At 40.9% G+C, this 18,820-nt stretch overlaps 1 protein-coding gene across 1 annotated transcript in view; it reads left to right on the top strand.

The window, feature by feature from the left end:
* The window catches only part of KCNT2 (potassium sodium-activated channel subfamily T member 2), a 299,141-nt gene that overhangs the window by 25,508 nt on the left and 254,813 nt on the right, over positions 1-18,820 (top strand). The window lies entirely within an intron of this gene.

Below are 18,820 nucleotides of genomic sequence, written 5' to 3'. Positions count from 1 at the left end.
CAGTGGATGTTAGGTTCTGTTTTGACTGCTTGTGTGAAGCAGTATACCTCTGATTAATAGATTCTAGAAAGGAGCAGTAGGTTAGTTGTCACCATCATCCTCTGGTTGTGAGACTCCTGGAGTTTTTTTTACTACAGCTGAACAGTGGATACCGATCTTCTGTTGTGGCCAGCAAGGAAAGGCTTTGTTACTAACCTGGCACAAGAGTGCATTTCAACATTTTCCTTTCTGCCCTCCTCCGCATTGCCTCTTCAAGAGAGAGGAAGCTTATTGTTTACCAAGTATAAAAATATAAAATGGTCTTAGAAAAAATATTATAGGCATCTGTTTAGGCAATAAAAAAAATAGAGAATGCTCTTGTAAATCACTTGGCAACAATAAAGAACCTAGAGGTATAAGCAAAATATTCCATAGGGAAAATTACAGTACTGGAGGTGCAGAAACAGTGGAGAGGGTTTGATTGTTTTGGCACGAGGGTACTGTAAATGCAGCTGGCTAGAAGAATAGCTGTAGGCCTTGGAGGATTGTTGTTTTGATAGTAGTCTACTGGTGAAGATTGCTTTCTGTCGCTAAAATTTTCACTTGATTTATCTAAGCAAATTGGCAAGAGCTCATGGTAATTATGATGGATGCCAGCTTAGTGTTTTCCACGGGCATTTTTACCTTGGGATTTGGCACAGATTTTAACATGGGAACAGACCTAACAATGGTAGGGTGATTGCACTTCTTGTATTAAATCTTCCACTCCTTCTGTTCAGTTTGCAGAATGCTGATAACTGCAGAGCACTGAGAAATAGCAATGCATGCTTGTCAATACTTAACCACCTAGGACAATTAAGAATTGCTTCCAAGTGGCCAGGCAAAGGACATCTTTTTTGTGTGTGTAACCTAGAAGAGGGTTTTTTGGTCTTTTTCCCCTCCTCGTCTCCCCCTCCCAGCTACTGAAATGACTTCATGCTAGTAACTCTTTTTGTAGACTGGCAATTACAATATGCTATTTATCACTAGGGTTGCCAGGTCCCTTCTCTTGATCGGCAGGAGGTTCTAGGGGGCGGGGCTGGGGTGGCCACACGCGGCCACACGCACACATTGACATCACTTCTGGGTTTATCCTCACAAGCACTGCATTGTTGTGGCTGCTTTAGCATGCAAACCTTTTGGGGGTTTGCGTGCTAAAGCAGCTGCGGCGAACCAGTGCTTCCAGGGGTAAACCCAGAAATGATGTCATCATGTGCACACCATTGCTTCTCCGGAGCAGCTGGGTGGATTGGCGGACAATCACCCGCCGAAACCACCCACCTGGCAACCCTCATTTATCATAGATATAATAATAGGTAACTGTATCCTGGGAAGAGGTATGAAATACTGCAAAGAGTCAGGGCCCCAGAGAGGTGACCCAAGTTAAACATAATCTTGAGGCCTTCTTCCTGCATTCTCTTCCATCCAACAGTAAATAATATAGTGTATCAAAGTTCATAGAATATTGAAGCTAAGCAGGGTCAGTATTAGATGGGAGATCACCAAGGAAGACTTTGCAGAGGCAAAACAGCTCTGCTTGATCACGTGCCTTGAAAGCCCCTTGATGGGGTTGCCATAAATCAATTGCAACTTAACAGCACTTTACACACACACATAGTAATAAGTCTAATATTTATTTAGAAAATGTTTATGCTGTCCCTCCAGAGACCTGCTTGAGGTGGCCTACAACTAAAACAAATTAACAGAGCCATTAAAATAAGTCCCTTTAAAAAACCAACTGAAGCCATAGAACACACATTGACCAGTGTAAAGTAATGCAAATAAAGCAGTTCTCAGGCCAGAAGCCCCCCATAAAACCACTAAAAGAGATATAACTCCTGAGTTAAAAGCCTGGGTGGTAAAGAATGTTTTTTCCAGGTGCCTAAAGGCATGAATAAGAGCCCTGTGGCGCAGAGTGGTAAGCTGCAGTACTGCAGACAAAAGCTCTGCTCATGACCTGAGTTCGATCCCAAGGGAAGTTGGTTTCAGGTAGCCGGCTCAAGGTTGACCCAGCCTTCCATCCTTCATCATCTTTCAGGTTGGGGTGGTCATAGTTTAGAGCATACTTAGTGGTGGCCCCCTTTTAGTGAATAACTAACTTGAGTATTTTCACATGGGTTTTAATCAAAATGTTTATTTAGAGAAGCTTTATATGATAAGTGGTCTTACTTGGTTGTAATGATTGCTATATTTTGTTTTTCTGCCTGTTCTCTCCTTTGGAGGTTTTTATTAATGCATTAAATTTATATATTTTGATGTTATTGTTGTTCTCTGCTATTAAAAGGCTGTCTCAGTTTTTTTTTTTACAAAATAAAACCTTTGAAAGATATTTGTCAAACCTACCTCTCAAAATGGGATCTAATCTATGTACAATCTAAACCTAAAAGCTTTGGTAATCAAGACAGTTTTGCTTGCTTTTTCTGATACACCTAGAGGATATGAATCTTTCTACATTTTTTTTTCATTTGCCATAAGTATCTTAGCTCGATTACTATTTTAACTACTTAAAATTGAGCATATAGGTAATGCAGCGTTTACTTGATAACTTTCATCTGAAGGGGAAAAGTTCTTGCCAGTTTTCCTGTCAATTTAAGTATGGATAACATCACACAATCATTTTCTCCTCTATTAGATACTTCTTATAAACAAGCTCAATTTCTGTTTTTATATTCATAAGAGGTTATTTGACTTGCCATTGCTCTCCTTGGTATTGCTTGGATTATAAATATAGAAGAGTATTACATCAGGATAATACAGCATTGATAGAGCTGTCATCTCTTTCAGTGTGACTGATAAGTACATGACCTAATTGTCTTTGAGTAGAGTTTGGGGACGATTTAGGAAGTCTAAAATTATGAGTTTGCTCAGTGGTACCCATTCCCTTGGATTTAATCTGTTTTTGCACCACATTAGCTTAATCTTTATCTCTAAAAGCTAAACATCCACACAGACTTATTTTTGTGCAGTGTGAAAAAAAAATATGGGAAGATCCAGCCAAACTCCCCCTTCCCGTTTTTGGTCACAAATATGTTCTATTCACATGAATCTAATTCCTGTTCCTAGAAGCAAGGCTCAATTCCAGTATCATTCAGGGTTCTCTCCTACTCTTCCTCCAAAGTGCCAGTTCATGGTTCTTCTTTTCTTCATTTTTATCCTTGCTTGTTAATGAATAATTACACTTTTACATTACCTTATCCATCCATTATCTATGAATTCCTCCTAGAATTCCTTTTGTTGTCAGGAGCCAAGGGAGTTCATAGCCAGACATCTATGTTAGATGTTAGGAAGTCAGAGGCATGATGAGAGTCATTCCATGGTAAGAGTGATGGAAGGGAGAAGAGCAAGTGAAGGGTGGGCTCTCCTAAAACAAGAGCTCTTGCAAGCTCAAGCCGGCACTGTTCCAGTAAAACGGAAATATGGTAGAGATTTCACTATGATGGGGGGAAATTAAACTCTACTACCCAAATAAAGAAAACAGATTCAAACTCTTTATTCTAGAAAAACTGCAATGTTTATTGGTTAGCCAAGGCAAGTGCCTGACTCCCAAAAGAATCAACAGCAGTTATGAAGATTCAAAGCACAGTTTAGGCAATTACAGAAATTCTGACATCATAGTGACATAGAGACCAGTACATTTACATATAACCAATAGCCTTTAATCAAGATAGGTATATCCCGTGTAGTGCAGCACCTTGTTTCAATTTAGAAAAGAGACAACTAAGGGGGGACATGATAGAGGTTTATAAAATTGTGAACAGGGTGGAGAGAGTAGACAAAGAGAACTTTTTCTGCCTCTCCCAAAATACTAGAATTTGAGGGTATCCAATGAAGCTGATAGGCAGTAGATTCAAGATGGACAAAAGGAAATACTTCTTTATACAATGAATGACTAAAATGTGGAATTCATTGCCAGAGGTTGCCGGGCTAGTGCCTAATTATGTGGGGCGCTCTGGCGAGACCCTGCCCATTAAGAGTGAGGATCCAGCCATACCCCCCCAGCAGAGTGACCCAAAGATGACATACAACCAGCTTGGGGGAATGGCACAACTTTATTGTTTGCAGCAGCAAGGCATTGGCATGGCATGGAAGCGTTATCCTACCATCGGCCTGCCACCATTGCAGGCCGATGCGCAACACCCAGCCATGCTGGGCAACTTTTGATATGGCAGTTCCTGGGACACACAAGGGCAGCAGCCAGCTGTGTGGTCCCCTGCCACTTGGAAGGAGGCCATTAGACAGAACATGGCAAGGCATGCCCCCCTGACAACCCCATGCTGTGGTTGTTCCTGGCAGCCCTCCATCTTGGCATGTCCCCTTCTGGCCTCTCCCAAAATCCCTTCTTGGGATCCTCCATGTTGGGGAAGGGCAATCCGGCCAGCTTTCTCCCAAAACTGGATCCGCCCCCCATGCCAAACCGCCCAAAGTAGTGACGAAAGAGCAAGAACAAATTCAACAAAACATCAAACAGCATGATACAGCGGTGGGTGGGAGGGACAATCGGAAGCTGACTGAGGGCTGCCCCGAGCGTGGCCTCTTTACATGCCGGGGAGCCGGACCTGAGTGCAAACCTCATGTCTGGCTGGCCGGAGGCCCGCTCCCCCCCGTTGGGAGCCTGAGCCTGATTGGCTCGTTTAAACCGGCTCCCTCTAATGACGTGCCAGCGAGCACGTGGCTGCAAAAGCAGCGTCGGGTCTGATGCCTCCTTTCCTCGCCCTGCTGCCTGAACTGGCGGAGGAGCCCGCGCTGGCCAGAAGCCCCGGGCTCCACCTGTTCAGCGGCCGCCCGCCTGCCTTTGGGGCAGGGGGGAGGGGTCCAGTTCGCCCGCGCCCGCCACAGCCCAGCCCAGCAACCTTGGGCTCTGCGGGGTAAGTCGGAGCCCCGTATGTGTGATGGCCACAGGCATAGACAGCTTTTAAAGGAGATTGGATAGGTTAATGGAGGAGAGGTCTATCAGTGGCTACTAGCCATTGTGACTAAAGGGGACCTCCATTCAACCTCTGAATCCCAGTGCCAAGAGGAAACATCAAGGGAAGGCCTCAGCCTGTATGTCCTGTTGCTGAACCTCCAGAGGAAATGTTTGGCTACTGTGTGAGACAGGATGCTGGACTAGATGGACCACTGGTCTGATCCAGCCGGGCTCTTCTTATGTTCTTATTTCATATGTCAATAATAATGGCATGTGGACTCAGCTTTTTTCCATTTTCTAATTGTCTTCCAGAATAGAGTAGTGGCAGAATACTGGACTTGGATCTGGAAGGCCCAAGTTCAAATCCCTACTCTGCCATGGAAGCTTGCTGGGTGACCTTGAGCCAGTCACATATTCTCAGCCTAACCTACCTCACAGGATAAAATTGAGAAGGGAGGAATGAAGGATGCCACCCTGAGCTCCTTGGAGGAAGAGCAGTATTTTAAAAGTACTATATTGATAAAAAATTACAAGGTATTTCACCTCTAGGCTGGTGAGTAAAACAAATAACTCCAGTATTAGCACAAAGATAATAGAAAAACAGTGCCAGTCCTGCAACTCAGATATTGGTTAAAAAGTATGATGAATCAGGAATAGTGTGGAGAAAATATTTATTTATTTATTTGGTTTCTAAACTCCACCCTCTCATGCTACACCCCCAAAATCTCCAGGTATTTTCCAACCTGGAGCTGGCAACCCTACTCTGGGGAAATGTTTAAATTATTATTTTGATGTGAGCTCCTGTTCTTTAATAATAATAGTTACAGGCATTTTTCTAAGACAAAGGAAAGGGTAATATTAGCTTATTTAGGTAAAAGGATGTTTTGTGAATGTGTGTTAAAGACAGGCTGAAAAATCCCACAAGTGCTTTTTATTCCTTGGCCAGAAACACCGATAAACATCCTCAGCTGTCAACTTCAAAGCTCTTTACAAGAACTTTGCTATAAACATGACATAATCTGTGACAGTCTACTCCATTGTTTTCACATATAAATCACACTGTTAGGCAATGAATATTGGGATAGGTAAGATATTTTCAAGAACCACATTGTGCTTTTGTGTTTTGATGTTATTTTTACTGTTAAGCATAAGACTTGCCTTGCTTCTCAACTTGGAGGGCCCATTTAACCGCTGTAACTATGGTTTATTTTCCAGGAAAGTCGGTGTGTTTCATTTTCTGTATGAATAGATAAAGTTAAAGGTTGTTTTGACTCTGAAACTCATAGCATTGAATCCTAACTACCTTTACTGGTAGGAGGAATTTCCACCAGTGGCAAGGAGGGGGGACATTTTGCGGGTTTTTCTTCTTCCAATTGCTCTCCCTGCAGCAGTGTTTCCAAGAGTGCACTTCCCTTTCCCCAGGGGGATGAGTTCAGGGGCCAGAGCATGCAACAGTGGGAATGTTTCCTTTTGTCTGCTCTACTCATATTAAATAGGGTCTATCAAGTGCCTTTTTATTCCACTGTTCCTTCAGGGAGTTCAGGAACACTTTATGCTCTCAAAACCTCTGTGATGGAGGTTTGGATGAGAAAGCATAATTGGCCCTAAGTCACCCAGTGAGTTTCATGGCAGTCTTGGTGTTTGAACCCAGATCTCTCTGATCCACATCCAACGCTCTGTTCACTACACCCCATTAACTCTGAGACATTCAGATGTGTGTGAAGCGGGTCGTGCTGTTCAGATGACAGGCTCTTAGAATGTTTCACTTACTGAGAAGTGAAGGTATCTTATTCAGCCAGTCATTGATTAAGCAGGACTCAACAACTTTACTTACTTTTAAAAAGCAAGTCTTTTTATTGATATACTTCTAGTAAAATATGTGTAAATGCAGATTATCAAGTCTTTAACACTTCTATAAAAACTTGTCAAAATACAATGTATGTATTACAATGTATGCAGTAAAAGCAAGCAAGTCTTACATACTATTCAGCTTCAAAATCCAACTTCTAAAATATAACAGTCAAATTATTCTGATTCAGTTCAAAGTATCTAATTCACAAAGTCTAGAGTAAAGTATTTAAGCCATACATACCATTCAGCCTTTTCTGAGAGCCTTTTGGAAGGTTCTGATTCTCTGGCTGTACTGTGGCTGTATTTATACTGTTTCAAACTCATTAAGAGTGAAGAGAAATCTTTTATACCCACTTTCAGACAACATTTTTATCCATCAAGAGGAATACCTTTTATTCCCTCTATCAGATATCCTGAGCAGTGCAGTAATGCCATAGTTACAGCTGCTCAGCTCCCCATGACCATATATGGGCTTCCTTTCCTTTCAGTTTATTTTGCTTAAAGTATAAATACTCATTTCTGTGTTCCATGATCACATTATATACTTAATTTTTATACCATCCTCTTCGTTAGGACAATACACATTAAATGATACTACTTAGAAATCTGTAGCACAATATTTAACTGTATAACTCATAAAACACAATTATTGCTTACATTGTCACTTTGTGACCATCTGTTCAGTTGAGCAAGGTTACAGAAAGCAAGAAAGCATATTATTCATAACTTTGATAGGACTGCAGGAATCTTTAATGCCTTTAAGTTATAAAAAGCAAAGTTTAAGCTACTAATGCACTCTCAGTACATTAAGATATCTTCAGTAGACCTTGAGAAGGGCAAAACTGTTCTGCCTTTGAGATTCAGCTGACAGCTGAATCAGAAAAGGTGATTTTAGTTACATCTTACTGACAGATAATGAAAAGTGCTCTGTTCTTCTCCCTTCAAGGACAAGACCAGTAAGTTAGTTAGTTAGCTCTTGAAAGAGCTGACCTTGAGATAATTCTGTCAGCCTGTTCTAAGGACATTTGCATTACACAGGCTTACACAAACCTCTGCAGCTTGTGGCTCAGTTTGCATGATGTGTTCAAGCTCTACAGGGTATTAATTCTGCACATGTACACAAAATACCATAATTATGTCAGAGACCGTGACATGTGTAAACAGTTTTGACTAATTTATTCTAATGAAAGAATTGTGAAAGAATTGTTTTATTTATTTATCTCAGTTGTAATCTACACTCTTTTAAGAAATGCCGGGTATGGATACCTGAGTTATTTTCATTTTCCCATTTTTATCCTAGTAACAGCTTTGTGGCCCTAACCTGTGATCTCGTCAGATCTCAGAAGCTACACAGGGTCAACCCTGGAAAGTATTTGGATGGGAGACCTCCAAGAAATATCAGGGTCATAATGCTGAGGCAGGCAATGACAAACCTCCTCTGAATGTCTCTTGACTTGAAAACCATACCATGAGTCTCCTTAAGTCTGATGTGACTTGACGGCAAAAACCCCTCAAACAGCTTTATAAGATAGCCTAGGCTGTGAGGCCAAACTTCCTCAGTGAGTAGGTCTCTCCTGCTCAAGTCATCTCTCTCTCTCCCTCTCCCTCTCCCTCTCCCTCTCATCCATATACCACTAAGGCACTCTGTTTTTCTTCTCTGTGCAGTCACGCAAGTTGTTCGGGATGATTTATTTTCTATCTTTCTTGAGTACTCTGATGGTTTATTAAAGCACTGTCTAATGAATATGGAGTGCCAGTCATGTTTCAGGGAGACAAGGAAAATCAAAACAAACATTAGCAACATAATTGATTGTAAGTAACTTGGAAATGTTTATTGATTTCTTATGGCAGATGGCTGAGCTCATTATTAAGAAATCCAGCAGTTTGGTGGGGAAGGACTTGCCTCTCCCTTGTAAATCAGACTAGAAACATTAAATTGTCCTCTTTGTTACCCTGATGCTGTTTAAGTAAGCTATATTAAGGCCAGGCTTGAAAATATCTTTGAGATGATTAATTTTGGGTGAAAAAGAAAGCTAGGATCATGATGTATAATGCTGATGAAGTTGGAGCCCTCTTCTTGGAACTCCTGCACTCTCTTTTACACTTGATTACTTTTAAAAAGAAGCTTGTGAATTAAGAATGTTCAAAGAGCACAGATACACTGGCAAGGGAAGGAAATGGGAAAGGGTCACCTAGCTGGCTAGCAGTGGCTCAATAAGATCTGGCTAAGTGTTTCTCCTCTGCTCCCAGGTATTTAAGGCTGCCTAGGCCCAGATGTGCAGAGCTTCTGTTTCAGACAGTTCACAATATGGCTGCCAGACTTGTACTTTATTCCCAGATGGAAATCTAGGTTACATACATAAAAAAGGATATTGCAGAGCTTGAGAAGGTTAGAAAAGAGCAACCAAAATGATCAGGGGACTAGATGTCTATAAAATTATGCATGGTATGGAGGGATTGGACAGGGAGAAGTTTTTCTCCCTCTCTCATAATACTTCATCTGCTGAAGCTGGAGGGTGAGAGGTTCAAAACAGATAAAAGGTAGTATTTCTTCACACAACGCATAGTTAAATTGTGGAACTCCCTGCTCCAGGATGTGGTGATGGCTGCCAATTTGGAAGGCTTTAAGAGGGGGGTGGACATTTTCATGGAGGATAGGGCTATTCATGGCTACTAGTAAAAATGGATACTAGTCATGATTCATACCTTTGTCAGAAGCCTTTTGGAAATCCAAATACACAATGTCCACAACCTCATTCCTGTCCACGTGCTTACTGACACTTTCAAAAAACTCTAAAATGTTCGTGAGACAGGACCTTCCTTTACAGAAGCCATGTTGGGTTTTTCTCAGCAGGGCTTGCCCTTCTATATGCTTGACAAGTCTATCTTTAATAATGCTTTCCATCAATTTACCTGGACAGATGTTAAGCTAACTGGCCTGTAATTTCCTGGGTCCCCCCAGAACCTGTTTTATAAATGGGCCATTGGCCATTCTCCAGTCCTCTGGTACAGAGGCTGATCTAAGGGACAATGTTATATATCATTGTTAGAAGTTCGGCAGTTTCCCTTTTGAGTTCTTGAAGAACTCTGGGATGAATACTGTCTGGTTCCTGTGACTTGTTAGTTTGCAGTTTGTCTAGACATTCTAGGACATCCTGCCTCGTTACCACTACTTGCCCAGTTCCTTATTCTCCCCTCCCCAAAACCTCTGTTCAGGAGAAGGAATCTGCCCTACATCTTCAACAGTGAAGACAGATGAGGCAACTAGTCAACAGTAAAGACTTTTGCCTTTGCCTGGTGATACAGGTTTTTTTTTTAAGAATGTATAGCCAGGCATAAAATATTTAGTTCCAAAAGAACATTTGTACAGTTCCAAAATTCAAATATTCTGCATTAGTGCTGTCAAATCCCCAGTTCTGAGGATTTTCCCATTGGATGTAGGCTTCTAAATGTCATGGAATGTGGCTCACAGTGACAAAAATGTGCACATATGCAAGGAAAATGCATAGGCATGTTGTAGCACCATGTGCTATCCTTATGAATTACAGCCACATATCAGTGTGCAGCTCCAAATTTTCCTTTAATTTTTTATTTCCTGGATGAATCAGCTCTCAACCCTTTCCAGCTGAACTTCCGGCCTGGTCTCCCTCACAGATGATCTCCACCGACAACTGGATCGAGGCAGGTTGGCATTGCTGATTTACTCAGCAGCATTCAATATGGCTGATCACATATTGACCTCCTTCTCGCCGACCTTGGACTTGGGGGTTGGCTTTACAGTGGCTTTCATCCTTTCTCCAGGATCGGGGACAAAGGGTGGCACTAGGGGAAAAGGTATCATCACGTCACCCCCTACTGTGTGGGGTGCCACAAGGGATGGTCCTCTCCCCAATACTCTTCAATGTTTATATGATCCTGTTGCCCAGTTAGTCAGGAGTTTGGGGCTTGGTTGTCACCAATATGTGGTTGACAGCCAGCTCTACCTGTTGATGGACGACCAGTTGGGATCGGCATCAGTGGACCTGACTAGTTGCCTGGAGGCCGTGGTAAAATGGTTGAGATTGAGCCAGCTGAAACTTAATCCATCTAAGACAGAGGTCCCGTGGCTGAGTGGGACCAAACTAGAACATGGCTCTTGATGAGACCAGCTCTTGATGGGACACAATTAGAGCCAACGCTGCCCGTCAGGAGTCTGGGTGTTGTCCTGGTTGCATTGCTGACTATGGAACAGCAGGTTTCGGCTGTTACCAGGACAGCTTTTATCATCTTCGCTGAGTTCGGCAATTAGCCCCCTACCTGTCTCGCTCCGACTTGGCCATAGTGATCCATGTAACATTCATCCCCAGACTGGATTACTGTAAGTCAGTCTACATAGGGCTGCCCCTGAGACTACACTGGAAGCTTCAATTGGTACATAATGCAGCTGCAAGAGTCCTAACAAGGACCTGTTGGGAAGTTTCTGTTCAATCTATTCTCCGCCAGCTGCATTGGTTGCCAGTATGCTTCTGGATCAGGTTCAAGGTGCTGTTTTTAACCTTTAAAGCCCTTAACTATGTGGGACCCTCATACTTGCAGGACTGCCTCTCCCGCTATGTCCCCCTAAGGATGCTCTGTCCCGAGAGCAGTTCGATTGTCTACAACCAGGGCCAGGGCCTTTTCGGATGTGGCCCCTGCCTAGTGGAATTCTCTGTCAGAGGAGAGCAGGAAACAGTGGGATCTGGCTCAGTTCCACAGGCACATGGTTGAGGACTTTCAGCTGCTCTGTTATATCCATTGGTCACCAGGCAGAACCCCCTCTCTTGCTGCCCTTGTTCCCCCTCCTCACTTACTTTGCAGAAGGTCTGTTATTCTTGGGCATCAGCTCTGCCGGGAGTTTAGGATGCCAACTTATTATTTGCATTTTACTTTACAACTGTATTTATATTTTATGGATTTTAATCTATTTTAATTGTTTCTGTTTTTAAATGTATTTGAGTTGTTGTTACCTGCCCCGAGCCCTGCTGTAGTGGGGGAGGAAGCGGGTATAAATCTAAAATATAAATAAACAAACAAACTGTGGAATAAAACCTTCAGCTTTCTGGACTCCAGGATGTGAATTCCAGCTTAAACCACTGATATGACAGACCCTGTGATGGAAAATACTCCATCCAGATCTAGGTTCATGTCTGGCCACACACAGCCTGGCTCTGAATCTCTCTAGGTTAATTTATTTTGGTTAATGACATGTCTTAATACCAGAGCAAGACATACACCTCACACAAATCTCAGACAAAGGCATCTAAGGAATTAAAGGGGAAATCAATTAAAAAACAACAACTCTGTTGTGCTTGTGACTTAAATGAGCATTACTACCTGTCAGCAATTGAAAGACATTCAGGATAATTTCCAACACCTCCGCACTTCTCTAGGCCAATTGCTGTCCTTGTGATTGATAGCTATTGCTGAGCGCCTCCCTTAATGTAAACCTCAGAATTCAGTTTCACAGTCGTTTAATCTGTCACATTGGTAAATTATTGAATTGAAGTGTTCCATTCTGCCGTTACAGCGGCTAACCACCTTGGGATTTTTAGTAGGAAAGTGGCCCACGCATTTCCATATCAAACGCTCCCCCCCCCACAAATACCTGAATGTAGGCATTAAATCAACACTACTTGTTCCTCAAATATATATTCATGTTCATTTACTCTTAGCAAAGGGCTAATCCATTTCTTTAGAACTACTCTTACATCTAGCATTTACTTTCATTTGTAATATACTTTTCCTCACTAGCTTTGCTCTTTAAGAATTTCTGGGCAGTCCTGTTTGTTCACATTGAGTAATCACTTCTCCAAATCAGCATTTCAAGTGTTCTGAAGCAGGAAACGGCTTCTGAGCTATTGTACTAAGAGAGCTTTCTTTAACCCTGTTCCACCAGTCACTTTTGGAGATCTTTGCTTATAGTGATGATACTTTCCCTTATAAAAATCTGTGGATCAGGGCAAATGGATATTCAAGAATTGAGCCTCTCTGCCACTCCCACTCTTTTGCCAGGCATTGCCCTGAAGGGCAGGACGTGACCAGCTCTTCCCTCCAAGTGCTGCTTGCTCGCGGTCTTAGAGAGAGGACCCCTCCGCAGCTGCTGTCTATATTCCAGCAGCATCTGATTGCTCCAGTTCCACCATGTAACTTATTCATTCCCCCTAGCTAAGTATCAAACCATAGTTTGACAACCAAAGCTTGAGGTAGATGCTGTTCCATATTTTTAGTATTTGCAAGAATTGGGAAGTATGTCAGAGGCACATCCTTAATTCTTTTCAATCACTGTGATTGAAAAACTATGTCTTGTAGTGACACCAAATTAAACATAAGCCTGCTGGGTCCCAACAATTCCAGCTCATGATAAGCAAACTGAGTATGGTTGCCAGATCCAGCTTGGGAAATTCCTGGTGATTTGGAGGTGGAGCCTGGTGGGGGGAGGGACTTCAGTGGGGTACAATGCCATAAAGTCCATCCTTCAATCGTCCATTTTCTTCAAGGGAACTGGTCTCTGTAATCTGGAGATGAGCTGTAATTCCAGGGGATTCCCAGGTCCCACCTAGAGGCTAACATCCCTCAAACTGAGACAGGTGTGACACGGGCTTCCATAATTGATGGGATTCACTGCTATAAGATATGAACGTGACCAGTAGTGTAGATGGCTTTTCAGAATAGTTTGCACATGGAGATGTATCAATCAATGGGCGTTAGCTAACACAATTAAATGGAACTTCCAAGTACAGTGGCAGTATACTTCTGAATTCCAGATTCCTGGGTCAAATGACTGGGAAAACTCTGTTCTTGATGACTTGTTTGTGAACTTCTGGAGGCATCTGACTGACTCCTGTTTGGAAACACAATGCTGTACTAGATGGACCTTGGTCTGACTCAGCAAGGCTTGTTTAAAACAGCAGTATCCTCAAAAGGCCCTGACCTGGATGGCCCAGGCTAGCCTGATCTCGTCAGATCTCAGAAGCTAAGCAGGGTCAGCCCTGGTTAGTATTTGGATGGGAGACCACCAAGGAAGTCCAGGGTTTCTATGCAGAGGAAAGCACTGGCAAACCACCTCTGTTAGTCTCTTGCCTTGAAAACCCCATAAGGGGTCGGCATAAGTCGGGTGCGACTTGACGGCACTTTACACACACACACATCCTTAAAAGATTAGCGAACATGGCCCGGCCATGTAGGTATTCTACTTATGTAAGAAAGGAATTGAGTGGCTCTGGACCTTGGACTTGGACTGCGGACGGCGCTAGCAGTATTTCACATTGTGCTTGGATAATTACTTTAGCTTATTTTATTGAAAAGAACCTGGACTTTATGTATGTGCAACCACGGCACAAGCTTTTGACTCTGAGGCTGAAAGGATCAACTTGGGTTTAGCTCCTGGCAAAGACTCTTGAGCTATTTATTGCTCAGTTGGCAGTATTAGACACATAGTACATCTGAAATAAAGTGAGACCCCCCTAGGATTTATAATAGTATTTCAAACAGTGAGCTATGAGTTCCTTGTTACCAGGACTGAAATTACTTGTTTATCCTCTTGGCTGGAAGGATATGCTCTAAGCTATTTTCAAAGTAAACATAGTTTGCGGGCATGTTCTTTGCACATCATTAGAGAGAAAGGAAGAGTGACAAGGCAAGGGTAATGCATTGTGTTCAAACTTACTACCTCCTTATAGGAGACATGGTCTGGAAAATATTAAAGCCTGTGATGTGAAAAAAAAACCTGTGCATTAAAGCTTTAATTAAGTAGGGTGCAACAAACTTTAAAATAAAGAAGACTGATGAAAGATGCCCTTCATGTCGTTTTCGAAATGAAGAAAGCAGAGAGTATTCTTGTAGCTGGTTTAGAAGAAAGCACAATTTTTTGTGCTTCCAAATGGGCAGAACAACTAACCGGGGTTTGGTCTTGTCTATAAACCCCAATTCTAATTCCAGATTGAATTGTGGGTTAGAATCCTGGTATGTAGGCAAGGCAACAAATCCCAGTTTGTCATTTCATCTAATTTGGATGTCAGGACAAACTAGGTCCCCCAAGAAATACTTAGACTCAGCCCTGTGTCTGGGTGGAGTGTGGCTGGGAGTCTGTGAGCCCAAGGACCTTCTGATGCATTACCTCTTTATGTGCATGAACTGTGTTGTGAGATTTGATTTGAAGTACATATGTCAGCAGAAAGGATGCTCATACTGCTATCAGTATACCCTTGAACACCCAAAGTTTGAAGGAAAACCCCTTAAACACCCGAAAATGCCAGAACTGGACTGTAGATGTTTTGTGTATGCCGTCTTTCAATTTTTTTTGTAGTGTCTGCCCATTGTCCCACATTCTCTTCATCCTTCTGCACAAATTCTGAAGCAAAGTATTTTTTTCTGCCCCAAGGGCAAACAAATCAACATACAAAAGAGATTGCCTTTTGCTTAGAGATGATCACTTCACATACAGGATCCACCCCATCTTCCATTCCCCTTTTCCCCCTTTTGTCTATATTTTCCAAATGAGTTTACTTCTGCGGCTAAGAAAGCGTGTCTTTCAAGTACTCAAAACTTCACTTCCATCCAAATGAAAAAGTGAAACAGTACAATCCTATGCAGACTATTCCGTCTAAACCCATGGAGTTCAGTTTGCATAGACTGGAATAGCTCTGCATAGGCTAGCACCCTTACTGTGTGTGGATGCACCCCTTGGTAAATTCCAATCTCAATACACTGGGAGAGCTCTCTTAATGCAATTAGTTTGGAAGAGGACAACCCCAAGACTAGGAACTTGAAATGAAATTGACCAAGGCTGTCTCAGCAGCAGAGGTGTATACCATTGGGAAATAAAGAAGAACAACACAAAAGGAAATGTTTCTGGCTGTGGGGTGGGAAGAGACTCAGTCGTGTGATGAATACTGCCAGAGTTGCAAGTGCATACATCCTAACTTAACTTATTTTAAAAGAGATATTTCATGATCTACCTGGGGCATAATAATCAAGGATACTTTGTCAGGATCTGCCTGGCTTGCTGCTGTGCTGAATGCTACCTCTGAACTGATGCAAAGCTGCTCACAATACTGCTTGTTGTGCATATTTTGAGGCATTGAAAAGAGTGGTTTGACTCAACAAAAATCAAGAAATTGAGCAAGGTGAGTTCAGATGGTGATTAAGTTTTTTTTTTGCAAGTTTCTTAGCATTCTCAATTATTTATTTAATGAATTTATTCATCATCATCATAGAACTTTAATGGCATAACAATTATTACAAAACAATGGGATCATAAAACTTAATAACAATAATTTAAAACAAGATTCAAAAAAGAAAAGAAAAGAAAGAACAATATGATAAAAAATCAGGACTTCCATGTTTTTGCACTCTCAGCACATCCACTAAAAAATTGGCAACATCCTCAGTAATATTGTCGAAGGCTTTCACGGTCAGAGTTCATTGGTTCTCGTAGGTTATCTGGGCTGTGTAACCGTGGTCTTGGTATTTTCTTTCCTGACGTTTCACCAGCAGCTGTGGCCGGCACCTTCAGAGGAGTAACACTGAAGGACAGTGTCTCTCAGTGTCAAGTGTGTAGGAAGAGTAATATATAGTCAGAAAGGGGTTGTGTTTGAGCTGAATCATTGTCCTGCAAAAAGTAACAAAGGTAATGTGCTAACCATTGTCCTGTAAGTATCAAGATAATGTGCTAATGAGGGTGTGGTATGTTAATATGGAACCATTGTATCCTGAAGTGATCTGTTAATGTGTGAAATCCAAAGCTAATCTGCAAGGCTATTGTTGACTGTAGTCTTTGTTAGTCTGGAGGTTTTCAGAACAGGAAACCAACCCTTATTCATTCTTAAACTCTCTTCTTTTCTGTTAAAGTTGTGCTGATGTTTATGAATTTCAATGGCTTCTCTGTGCAATCTGACAAAATAGTTGGTAGAATTGTCCAGTCTTTCAGTATCTTGGAATAAGACCAATTTGCTTTTAAAGATTTATCATTATCAATTGAAGGGAAATAAATATTAATCAAAATGAAACAAGGATTAATCAAAATGAATCAAAGTAAAACTGCTTGGGCAATACAATTACAAATTCCAAGTGAGTCAATCCTAGGAAAAAACATTTCACTTAATTAAAATGGCTAAACCAGCTTTACAACGACTCTTAGGATTTTCTCTATATGCTGGCAGAGAGAAGGAATAAAATCCAGTAAACCCCTGTTGTTCCAAGGGTGACAACTTAAAAAAATTTTTTTTTAATGCTTTTATAATTAAACACAAAAAGAAAAAAAATTAAACAATAACAAAATCATAATCCAATACAACAAAAAAAATAAAATACACAAAAACATAAACACAGCACTATTACATCCATTGCTAATATATTATTTACTATCTTTTTGAGGGAAAAAAAATCCATAGTGCCCAAACCACTCCCACCACTTATGTGCCCTCCACCTTTGGACTTCCGGAGCGGTGTTATGACAGTATATAAAAACCTGTTATTATAATCATTAATTAAAAAACACATTAATCTATAATTCATTAACTATACCTATAAAATCCGTTTTTGCCAATTTATCCCAATATGCGGCGGCCTTTGACCATGTTTGTTTAAATTCATCCATATCTTTACCATGTAAAGAATCAGTAATTTTGGCCATCCGCATATACATCCATAACTTTTCTCTCCACTCTTTAATTGAAGGTTTATTTATTTGCTTCCATTTCTTAGCAATTATAATTCTGGCTGCAGCAAAGCTGTATTGACATATGACTCTATCACCTTTATCTAAATCTTTTTTAGGAATACCCAATAAACAAAAGGCAGGATCTTTTTTTATTTTTGAATTAATCAGATTATTAGTTTCCTTTAAAACCAATCACCAAAATCTTTAAAATTTTTTACAAAACCACCAAACGTGCATGAATGTACCTATATCCGTTCCACATTTCCAACAAAGACCCTCATCCTCTTTTTTCATTTTTTCATTTTACTTTATAATACTGGGGTTATGTACCATCTATAGAACATTTTATATAAATTTTCTCTTATTTCATTAGAAATAGTAAATTTAAATTCCTTTCCCCAAATCTATATTATAACCTAATTCCCTCATCCATTTCACCATCGCTGGTTTAATCCTTTCCTGTTCTAAATTCATTTCTATCAATAATTTATAAATCCTTCCTATCAATCCTTTATTACCCTTAGATAATATGATCTCAAATTTAGATTTGGTTTGATTAAAGCCCATCCTATTATCCTTGCTAAATATATCCCTTAATTTATAGTACATAAACCAATCTTTAATTTGAAGTACTTCTCGAGTTTTCAACATCCATATCCCATCTTTGTATTCTATCATTTCTCTATATATATTACTATCCAAATTTAAACGTGCACCCCTTCTCATAAAGGCTTCTATAGGATTAATCCAACCGGGAGTTTTACTTTCAAGAAAACCTTTATATTTATTCCACATTTGTAATAAACTTTTCCTAATAATATGGGAATTAAATTCTTTATTTACTTTCTCCTTTTCATACCATAAGTATGCGTGCCAGCCGAATCGTAAATTAAATCCCTCTAATTCCAATAATTTCGGATTCTCTAAAAGAATCCAATTTTTTATCCAGGTGAAACAAGCTGCTTGATAATACATTCTCAAGTCTGGTAATCCCATCCCCAAGGGTGACAACTTTTCAAAAGAGAGAAGAAAACATTTCTATGCTGCCTTTCCACTCAACTTAGGGTCCCAAGGTGGCAAACATTGAAACAGCATTTGTGTGTGTGTGTGTGTGTGTGTGTGTGTGTGTGTGTGTGTGAAAGTGCCGTCAAGTCACAGCTGAATCAGATGGCAACAAAAGTGTGTTTTGTGTACTTTGCTCCAAGTCCCCCATTATAGTTAACATAAACTCTTCCTGTTCAGTATTGTGGCTTCCTAGGAGCAAACTTGTTTATTAAGTTAATAAGTTAACTCTGAAATTGATAGTAACTCAGCATACTTATCAGTTAGAAGAGAAGCATTCTCACTCACTGAGTCCTACTTTGAGT

This window comes from Euleptes europaea, chromosome 2 (assembly GCF_029931775.1).
Source record: "Euleptes europaea isolate rEulEur1 chromosome 2, rEulEur1.hap1, whole genome shotgun sequence".
NCBI lineage: Eukaryota > Metazoa > Chordata > Lepidosauria > Squamata > Sphaerodactylidae > Euleptes > Euleptes europaea.
Note: the sequence above shows the minus strand (reverse complement) of the source record. Positions and strands in the feature narration are given on the sequence as shown.